The sequence below is a fragment of the Cajanus cajan genome, chromosome 10, assembly GCF_000230855.2.
Source record: "Cajanus cajan strain Asha chromosome 10, NIPB_CcT2T_4, whole genome shotgun sequence".
Lineage (NCBI taxonomy): Eukaryota > Viridiplantae > Streptophyta > Magnoliopsida > Fabales > Fabaceae > Cajanus > Cajanus cajan.
Window position 1 is genome coordinate 28,639,970 of NC_138526.1, and position 10,796 is coordinate 28,650,765.

General features: G+C 36.5%; 1 long non-coding RNA gene across 1 annotated transcript; it reads right to left on the reverse strand.

Annotated features, from left to right (window-relative positions):
* Positions 1-3,782: 3,782 nt before the first annotated feature.
* On the reverse strand, positions 3,783-9,681 carry LOC114915847 (uncharacterized). The gene is made up of 3 exons (XR_014430176.1): positions 7,878-9,681; positions 7,650-7,705; positions 3,783-7,158 (listed from the first exon to the last, which is right to left on the reverse strand). It is a non-coding gene; the product is annotated as an uncharacterized LOC114915847 (long non-coding RNA).
* Between the last annotated feature and the right edge of the window lie 1,115 nt (positions 9,682-10,796).

The following is a 10,796-nucleotide window of genomic DNA, read 5'->3' on the forward strand; positions in this document are numbered from 1 at the left end:
CATGGCCGTTATGAGTTAAACTCAACTTCAGAACGAGTCGTTCTGGTTTAAGAACGGGCCGTTCTAGATGCGAATTTAACACATGATGAAAGGATCCAGAACGGGCTGTTCCGGATCCGAAACAGGCCATTTTGGCCATTTCTAACATATATAAATAGCAAACTCTGGCACTGCTCCTGGACACACTCTCTAAAGACCAAGGAGAACCAAGAGAAGGAGATCAACCAGATTCTGCTCTAGCTTCATCTTCTGCTTATCCAGGTAAAGGGGGAGTGAGAAACCTCACTCGGGGGTGTGAGAATAATTGTTGGGTAGTAGGATTGACCCCCAATCCCTTGCCTGATAGGAATAGACATTTTATGAAAGTTTTCTATTTTTCTTTTTGATTGTTCTATTGCATTCCTTGTGTAATTTGCGTTTAATGTCAAGAATAGATATGTTTTAATATGGATTAGAGTGCTCTATGGGTTCCTACGGGAAACCCTATGAGAAATAGGCAAATTATGAATATTTTATGTTTTGCCTTATGAGTTTTCTATTATGTTCATTGATGTTTGCTGAGTGTAAATATGTGTTTAATTTTGAAAATAGACAAGTTTTGATATGAATTAGAGTGCTTTGTGGGTTCTTGTGGGAAACCCTATGAAGTGAAAATAGGGATATGATCTTTGGATGAATTTTGAGGCATTATATAAAATTGATGATGGATTTGTGTTTTGGGTAACATTTGGAGTGTTATGACCTTTATGCTTTGTATGTTATGAATTGCGGATTGATGTATATGCCTATGAGAAATTCCTTGTATAAGACTATGTGAATATGATGAGACAATGTGAAAAAAGAATATGAGACATGAGACATGATGATATGTGACAATGAGACATGATAATATTATATGATAATGAGACATGATAATGTGATACGAGAATGCATAGGGTCTTGAATTACATGCATCATTTGCATAAATGTTTTAAGGGTACAATATGGAATACACCGCTAGGGAAGGCCCCTTGTGTAAAAGCTTGGGGATTAGTCCTTGGGGATAGCTCAGTTTGTAAGTCCCAGTCTCGCCTATTGTGTGCATGGGATGTATCTTGCACGGCTTAACTATCTTGACTAGACACTGCTAGTATGTCCTTCTAGTGAGAGTGCACAGAGGGTGTGACCCAACATGTACTCCTAGACTACTCTACATGTGTTTCTAGCGGCAATACACCATGTGATATGTTACTGGCCCCACATGCATGAATTTGTGATTCAAGTCCATGGCATCATTGCATAATGAGTGACTGTGTATGTGCTACTAATGTATGTATGACTTGAGTTGTGCTTGATTAATGTGTGCTTTGTGTCGTGCTTTGTTATGATTTGTGTGTGTGTGTTACTGTCGCAACCCGAAAATTTCCGATCTCGCGACGTATGGTTTAGACATCCTTTTAAAAGTCTCATTAATTAAGGAATGCCCGGACACCAGACTAATCCTTAATTAATGGTTTTAAAAAATGAGTTCATGGAGTCGCCACCAATGTTTTACTCAAAACATTGGAAAAAGAAAAGGTTTTTTAAAAGTCCAATAATGGCCTTGATAACCAGAATTGGGTTCAGGGGTCGGTTACATGCAAGGAAGGTATTAAGCACCCCTACAACGCCCTTAATTGGTACCCTATGATGAAGTTAACATTATAAATGATAATAATATAAATATTAAATCCCCTTTTATTAGTAATTATTTACATGCTTGAAATTTAAATTATACAATTAATCCTAAAATATCTACATGATTATTTTTATTATAACAATATTTATTATAGAGAAGAAATAAATAAAAAAGGAGAAAAAGATTAACTGAAATACCTCTTGAATGAGCTCTATTGAATTGAATCTTCAAAACAAGAAGATTTTAGGTGCTTTGTGGCAACCCTTCACACTACAATGCCTCACAAAAATCTCAAGAAATACAAAAGAGAGGGAGAGAGAGAAAAAGAGAGAAATTTCGTGCTCTAAGAAGTCTAGACGAAATTTTGGAGTCCTGAGAAATGAGCCTAAGCTGTCTATTTATAGACTTCAGAAAGGGTCCAGAACGGCTTGTTCCAAAATCGGAACGACCGGTTCTAGATATGGCCGTTGTGGGTTAAATTTGTAACTGGAATGACCCGTTCTGAAATTGGAACGGCCCGTTCCAAGAACCAGAATGGCCTGTTCTGAAATTGGAACGGCCCGTTCTAGACCAAATATTTTAGGCCTTTTAAAAGTCTCGGAACGGCCCGTTCTAAAATCAGTACGGCCCGTTCCGGGAACCAGAACGGCTCATTTTAATATTGGAACGGCCCGTTCCATACCCAATATTTTAGGTCCTTTGATTGGTTTGGAACGACCTGTTCTGGTCTGGAACGACCCGTTCCAACCTACAATTTTAGGCCTTTTAGGAGTCTCGGAACGGCCCGTTCCAGACTTGGAAACAGCCCATTCTGATTTTGGAATAGCCCGTACCGGGCCACTAAGAACAGCTAATTTGGGCCTTTGGGCCCTCTAATGTCCTATCTTGTTATTTCCATGCTCGGGAGCTCCATTTCTTTGATGATAGATGTCCATTTCTTTGTTTGTATGCCCCCCAAACGAAATTGGGTGTCTATAGCTGCCCCTTTTTACTTGTCCTTTGGAATAGCTGTGTTACTTTTCCAAAGGCAAGTAAAGACGTAGACATTTCGTCCAGGTCTTCTTCTCGTCTCTAGGTTGATGCTTCTACATTGCTTCCCTTGGATAGGTGTATTCGCTTGTATCATTACCTTTTAGAGTAGCTGAGTGTTGAGTTGCATACTCTTATGGGGTATCAAGGGTGACAAACTATACACTTGATCTTCAGTCTTCGAGTAGAAGCTCCATTGTTTCCCTTGTGATAGTGAGGTGAAAATTCGGATCTTCACTCTTGTTTTGACAATAGATACCTTCACGTTGTTTCCTTCAGGTAGACGGTGTTCCCTATATCCTTGCCCCTTGGAGCAACTGAGTGTTGGATTGTATGCTCTATTGGGTGTCAAGGATGGTGAACCGAAACATCCAGGCTTCAAGATCCATGTGAATGCCTTATGTCGCTTCCTATGTTCGAATCTTCTCCTTTACTTCAGCAGTGTAGATGCCCCCACACCATTTCCTTCAGGTAGATGGTGTTTACCTGTATCCTTGTCCCTAAGAGCAACTGAGCGTTGGTTTATATGCTCCGTTGGGTGATACGGATGGTAAACCGAAACATCTAGGCTTCTGGTCTTGATGTATATGCTTCCTATTGCTTCTACTTGTCTCATGGTAGTGTGTTTCTTTATTCGTAGCTTGTTAAAGAGGGAGTATATTCTGAGCTCAGCCTCTCCAAGCTGGACTGATATTTAGGGCTTCAGCCGGCCCGCTGCTAGTTTTAAGGTCTAGCAACCCTTACCGATCTTGTACTAGTTTTAGGGATCTAGCAACCCTTACCGATCTTGTACTAGTTTTGGGGATCTAGCAACCCTTACTGATCTTGTACTAGTTTTAGGGATCTAGCAACCCTTACTGATCTTGTACTAGTTTTAGGGATCTAGCAACCCTTACCGATCTTGTACTAGTTTTAGGGATCTAGCAACCCTTACTGATCTTGTACTAGTTTTAGGGATCTAGCAACCCTTACTGATCTTGTACTAGTTTTGGGGATCTAGCGACCCTTACCGATCCTGTACTAGTTTTAGGGATCTAGCAACCCTTACCGATCTTGTACTAGTTTTAGGGATCTAGCAACCCTTTCCGATCTTGCACTTGATGTCTTCTTGTGGGTGTTGTGGAATGAAAGACTGCCCCTAAGTGAATGGGCAGGAGATGTTTGATGTGCCTTGTGTTGGTGGGCAGAGAAGTAGATGGCTGACAGGGATTCCAATGTTGCCCCTGCCACTTGAGTATTGTGATGCCTCTCCAGGCGCTTGCTTGTGGTAGGTTTCTTTTTTGTGAATTTTATTTTTGTTTAGCTTCGGCTTTTTCATATTTGAAGCTTGCCTTTTTCTGTTATTTTTTCTTAAATGCTTTGGCTTTTTCAACATGTACGAAGCTTGCCTTTTTCTATTTTATCTTTTTTTGTCATCATTGGTGGAGGGATCCCATCCCATGATGATGTTATTTGCTGAATCTTTATTAATGAGTATTATTTTGGAAGCCACTCCTGGCTTTGGTGAGGAAACCATTCCTAGTCTGGCATTCTCTTGGATCATCTTTCATTTGGTGAAGAAGTAAGGCGTTGTGGCCTCTTCATGCTTATAGTTGCTTGCTTGGTCGATTCCATTCTATTCCACTATTGATGTGTCTTTGCTTAGTGGGCACATAGAATCACTTGGCGTTTTTGTTTGTCACTGTTTCGACTCATGCTTGGCTTTTGAGCTTTTACGAGTGCTTTGTCCTGATGACTCTTCTTGACCCATAGCAACACTACAAGAAAAATGACTTATGCCTACACACAAAAAATGTCACTAAAAATCTAAATTCCATAGGTAAAGGTATCATAGACTTTGACCTACAGACATTGAAGTTGTCAACTTTGAGGGGGCATATAGCTACAACTAATAGTCTATCACTATAAGTTTTACCTACAGACATAATTTTACCTACAACTACATTTGACTGTCACTATAAGAACTACCTACAATTTGCAATATGCGTGGGTAAAAATCATTGACTTATATTTATACTCCCTACTATAAGTAAACATTGGGTTCATTCATGAATGTTCTAGAATCTCCATTCTCCATGTTTACATTTGTATCATCACTTTCATTAATTGCATGCATCTCGAATGCATCATGAATCAACATATCCATATCATGATCAAACTCTTCTTCTACTTGAGATGTTTCTAAAGAATTAGAAGAGCCAACTTGTTCACCATAAAAGATCCAAGTAACATATCCTTTTAGAAATCCATTACATATTATGTGCTCATAAACATCCATTCGAGAGCGCCACTTGCAATTGACACATTTAGTACAAGGACATAAAATTTTTCCATCCTTGGAAGATTTAGCAAAGGCAAAATCAAGAAAATTTAGAACCCCTCTAATGTACTTCTCTTTATTTAGAGAGTTGTCATGTATCCAACTCTTATCCATTTGATACAATAAACTGGAAAAAAAATTGAGTGAAATGGCCTCAATAAACTAGTGATAGAATGACATAAAAAAACTCTATATACTATTTTCTCTTGAATTTTTAACAAGCTAAAAAACAATAATAGAATAAAAGTGATATAGATTCGTATATACCTAGTGTTTCTTCATTGCTTTAATATCTTTAAAGTGATAGAGAAATTGAAAAACGATAATTTAAACTTTTCGTGTCTTATTCTGGTGGCTTTAAAAGCTCAGGCCATTTCTTACTCTTTTATTATTATTTATGAGATACATTTCGTATAAAGGAATTTATTATAATATAGTTCACGTAACCTTCCTAACCAACTGAAGTAGATTATTTATTAGTCATTTATCACTTTGATGCAATATATATTGTGAACCGTGGGTTTGGATTATTTTGTCTAACAATATTAATAAACTTTGAGTTTGGATTTTTTCCCCTTTTCTTGATGAAGTTCTCTCCTTCACGCTTTTAAAAATATTAGATATTAAAGGTATTAAGGTCCACCTCCTCACAAATACCCTCTGAGTAATAATTTATTAAAAAAACAATTACTTTAAAATTAAAAGTTAAATCATTCTCATATTATTTCTTTAATCACTATCCTAATTCCTAAACATCAGTTTTAAACAATTTTGCTGTATTTTGTTTCCTTTCATGCAAATTTGCATTAGATATGGAGTAAATGATATATAGTTATACTAAAAATTCTCAAAAAAGATTAATAGTTAATTTTATCTTTACATAAAGTCATATTTTATTCTAATAAAAACTTTTTATTAAAAAGAGAAAAAAAAATCCAACAAACAAAGCAATTTAAATGTATACTAATTAGAAGTGAAGGGTATATCTATGTTAAGGTGGGATTCTGACTTGGTGTAATTTAAATGTATACTAATTTAAACATTGGCAGCACTATCGTCACACACCTTTCACTCACCTTTTCTTTTCCCTCTTATCTCTCTCTCCAACCACCCTTCCCTCCTTGTCTCTGCCTTAATTACACTTACACCTATCACATTAACATGCACCTCTCTCTCTCTCAAATGCTTTTTCTTCAAGTATGTTTTCCTATCTTTACACTTTGTTTTGTAACTTTTAAGACACGTACTGCACGGAACAAATGATTATTAAAGCTATTATAATTAATGTTCAACTCGTACGTAATTCCAATGGTTGGGCAAGCATGAAGTGATTACTAATGGTACTAATGAAATACTACTAAGAAAGAGACTAATTACAATTTTTCGGTGGATGATGAGGAATGTACACCCTATTTTAGAATCTACAAGGCTAGATTGAATAGAGAGATTAAAAAAAAAAGTGATAAAGGTGTTAAGAAAAAAACATGAGATATCCTATGGCATGCAAAAGAGTGTGATATCCTATATACATATTATTCCCAGCTTTCAGATACAAAACGTGTTGATATCCTATGGCATGCAAAAGAGTGTGATATCCTATATACATTGTTCTTGTCTCTTCCTTTTTCACCGATCAATCCCTTGACAAGTGTCATGCAATAACCACACTAAACGTGTTGAGTTGCTAATTCTCCATTTCTCATGACTCATGCTAACCACCTCCAATCAACCACTCCTAAAGCTGCTATTATTAGTAGCAATAGCAACATTTGTTCATCACAAATGCTCCTAAAGTGATAGAGATTACAAGAACAATAGGAACAGACATTCTTGAATCAGAAACTGGAACAAAAGCAGGTCTTCTGTTCTCCGTTTTGACATAATCAACTGACGAAAGCTTGGTCAGATCGGGATTTCGATTTTGAACAGACCATCAAGATGCTAAGCTGGCAAAAGAGCTTTGAGACTGAGTCCTTCCCGCCCGAGGATAGAATGTGAATCAATAATGAATGCGCTACCCAACCTACTAGTGATACCAACTAACAGGTACTTCTTTTAAGGAAACACATTATATGTATGAGCCATCTTTCGTACAAAACTTGAACACAAGATTTTCTAATGGTTGGATTACTCAGCTGCATCACTTAGGTAGCTGTTACCAACAAGTAAATGCTCATTGAATTCCAATCAACATAATATGTCATGACCATGACAATTATAAATTTGTATGCAGAAGAGTGAAATTTAAACTCACATGATGAAGCTTACCACTGTTAAATCTCTCTATGTCAATCTATTTGTTGTTCTATTTTATTCATTTACTGTAACAGCCATATCACAAACAAAATATAGCAACCATGACGTTCCTGCTGTTATAGCTTTTGGTGATTCAATCTTGGATACAGGCAACAACAATCATATTGAAACAATAATAAATGCAAACCGCAAACCATATGGGAGGGATTTCTTAGACGGAAAACCCACAGGAAGGTTTTGCAATGGCAAGATCCCTTCAGACCTTTCAGGTAGTTCTCACTTCTAAGTTAGTTGATTAAGAGTAGGTTCAGATAAATTTCTTTGGAATAAGAAGTAAAATTAAAATAAGTTAGTTGATTAAATCAAGAGTGAGAAGATATAAAATACCTATTGATAAATTGGTGAACGTTCGAATACAAGATCTGTGAGTGCTTCTTGGATATCTGTTAGCAAACTCAGTATCAATAAACAAATCTTACATTAGACTCGAAGAAAAAGAGTACGAGATAAAATTCGAAAGTAAAGCGCAATGAAGTAGAGGACGTAGGATTATATGAATCAAAAACCTAGATTAGAAGAAACAAATAAGCTGTAGGAGATTCATGAGGAAGAAACCTGTGAATGGAGACATGATTCGAGAACGGAGACGAGCGAGGGGTGCGGAGCAATTCAGAACGAGAAATCAGGTTTTTGAATTAAATAGATTATATAGAACTGTGTATATGCTGTAGCTTTTGGGGTTGGGTTGGGCGGCTCTGTATGATGGGCCTCACCATACATGGCCCTTCTGCAATAGATACTTCTTTTCCTGTGACACCATACACGTAATAGGAACTATATTCGTTTGTATTTTTTTATTTATTTATTTATTTTTTTGTAAATACTTCTTGCTAGAAATCAGGTTTTTGAATTAAATTTTAACATTCTAAAAACTATTTTAGAATTACATTTGGGTTGCGATTAGGGGTGATCAAAATTTTTCTAACCTACAAAAAATGATGAAAGAAACACATTTCGGGTTAGTATTATTTATATATAATTATTTATTTGTTTTACATGGATTTTTATTTATATTAAATAACTGTAGGTATAAATTTTGTAAATTTTTTACCTACCTAAAATAGTAGTAGGCATAAGTCTTTGAAGGCTTTTACCTACATTGACAATTTGTTGGTAGAAGAATTTTAAGTTGTATTGAGTTTTACCTATACCAAATAAAAATGGGTATAGATTTTTGAGTTATACCTACATTAAACATTTGTAGGTAAATTTTTTTTTTAGTTTTACCTACACTAATTCAGGTCTATAGGTAAAAGTGTCTGTAGGCACATGTTATTTTTTTTGTAGTGCAAGTAGAATGCATGGATGCATGGATGCAAAGAAAATGTAAGACAAGAATGATTCTTTATTTTGTGTAATGCCCTTCCATATGCCCCTAACTCATATGCATGCGATACAGTTTATGCTTGTGTTTGTTCCTAAAGATGCAATTCATTTTTTTATATCGGGAAATTAACCTGTACGTATTAAGGTTAATGTTGATGATTTCTTTCTATCCATGCCAATCTTGATTACTATCAGGATATGTTCTTTTAAGCCCAAGCTTCAGTGACTCCTTGACTATCTAGTCGATGTGTGGTCAAGCGTCTCTAACCTCTGTTTGAGGACATCTCGGTCTTCCTTCTATGAGTATTCACTGTGCATTTTTCGTGTATCTTTTCAGTACCATTTTAATGCCATAAGGGTCAAGAGAAAAGAAGGAAGGAATGTTATTATTATTATGTTTTTTTTTTCAAAAGGGTTGTTAGAAGGGATTTTTCAAAAAGGGTTTTTTAGAAGAAGGGCTGGCCAAGGTAGGCTTTGGTGTTTAGGGTTATTAAACAAAATGTATTTGCTGCAAGGAAGCTATCATTGTGTTTTATCCTTTTTGGAAAGTGGAGTGATGACTTGGGGTCGCGCTTTGATTTAATGATTCCCATGAGCTGCCTTTCAGTTTTCAACTCAAGTTGCTGCTTTAATGTCCTAACTTTTGCCTAGGTCACTTGGGATGTGTTTCCTAGCAGACATTTTTCTTTTGATCCTTACTTTTGCCTAGGTTACCCAATTTTTCTTGTGGGTTGCCTAGCAGATCTTGCCCTAACTTTTGCGTAGCCCCCTTAGTGGGTTTCTTGCCGAGCCTTCATTTTTTTTTTGCAGCACTCATGAGGTATGGGGTGTCTTTATTTTATCAAACCCTAGTCATGTTTGAATTCCTGATTGTTCCTTTGTTATCCTTTCCATGTTATTATTGAGTAACATCTTTGTTGCAAATACATTTTGTTTGTTAAGGGTTGATGGATGAGGCCTAGAGTGAATATTTTAAAGGGAGAAGAGAAATGAAAGAATGTCATGGCATTTAAAACAGTACTTCCAATTTACACGTGCCCCTTTAGCAAAGCTCGGAGGCCCGGGCATGCCCCGAGTTCGTGATTCGTACACAAAGAGATTAACCGAGGTTGCCCCCTAGAGAGGCATGGTTGACGATTGGTTGAACTACATTAGGAATGCATTCCCACTTGCTTGAATGTGGGTGTTTCGACTTCGGAGTGAAACCATTATGAATTCTTGCTTTCTAAAGGGAATACTCAAGCCGCCTTTCGGTTTTCAACTCAAGCAGGCATTACTTTTTTTTATGTATCCCTAACTTTTGCATAGGACGTATCCTATCGGGATTTTGATTCTTTTTTCTTTACCCTAATTTTTGCCTAGGACGCCCTTTACGGATTTTCGTCCTAGCGGGTTTTGTCCTGCAATGCCTTTATTCTTCAATTGGGTTTTGTTGTAATTCCCTAAAAGCAAGGATTCATTCATTCTTGATCATTCCTTATATCCCAACAGTTGTCATTTCCGCATGAGGAACTCTCGGTGTTTGAATCGTCAATTTGGGCATGTTATGCCCCCAGTCTTCTTGCACAAATACTGGTTTTTTAAGTGCTTCCAATTTGATGTATCGAGTTTTCACTTGATTACCAGTGATCTTATTATTTGATTAACACGTACAGGTTAGGTTCCCCTTTTTATTCTTATTTATTATTTACAAGGAAGGCATGCTTTCTATATGAAACATAAAATAGGATGCAAAGATGATTGAGAAATTCAACAAATATCATTCTTATTGATTTGTTTATTTAGAGAACATTCTTTGTACAAGATCTTTCGGTGCATTTTGATGATGTTGAGGCTACAGAAGCTTATGCTTGAATGATGTCCCTATGGACATGCTTGCTCGTTCGTTGATTTGCAATTAGTCTTCGTTTCTTTTCAGATTCTTCTTGCTATTCCCATCAGAAGTAACCGTCAATAAGATCTTCGGGTTCCCCACTATTTTGGTGATGCCAAAATTTTCATCTTTGTTGATGAGGTTAATGAGTCAAAGAAGAAAGATGCAGTTTGGAGTGATTTGATAACGAATTGGAGGTGTAATGGAGCTTATCATCAATTTTTTTTTAAACTCCCTAGATTCATGATTTCTTGTTCATCAGGGGAGTTTTCTTT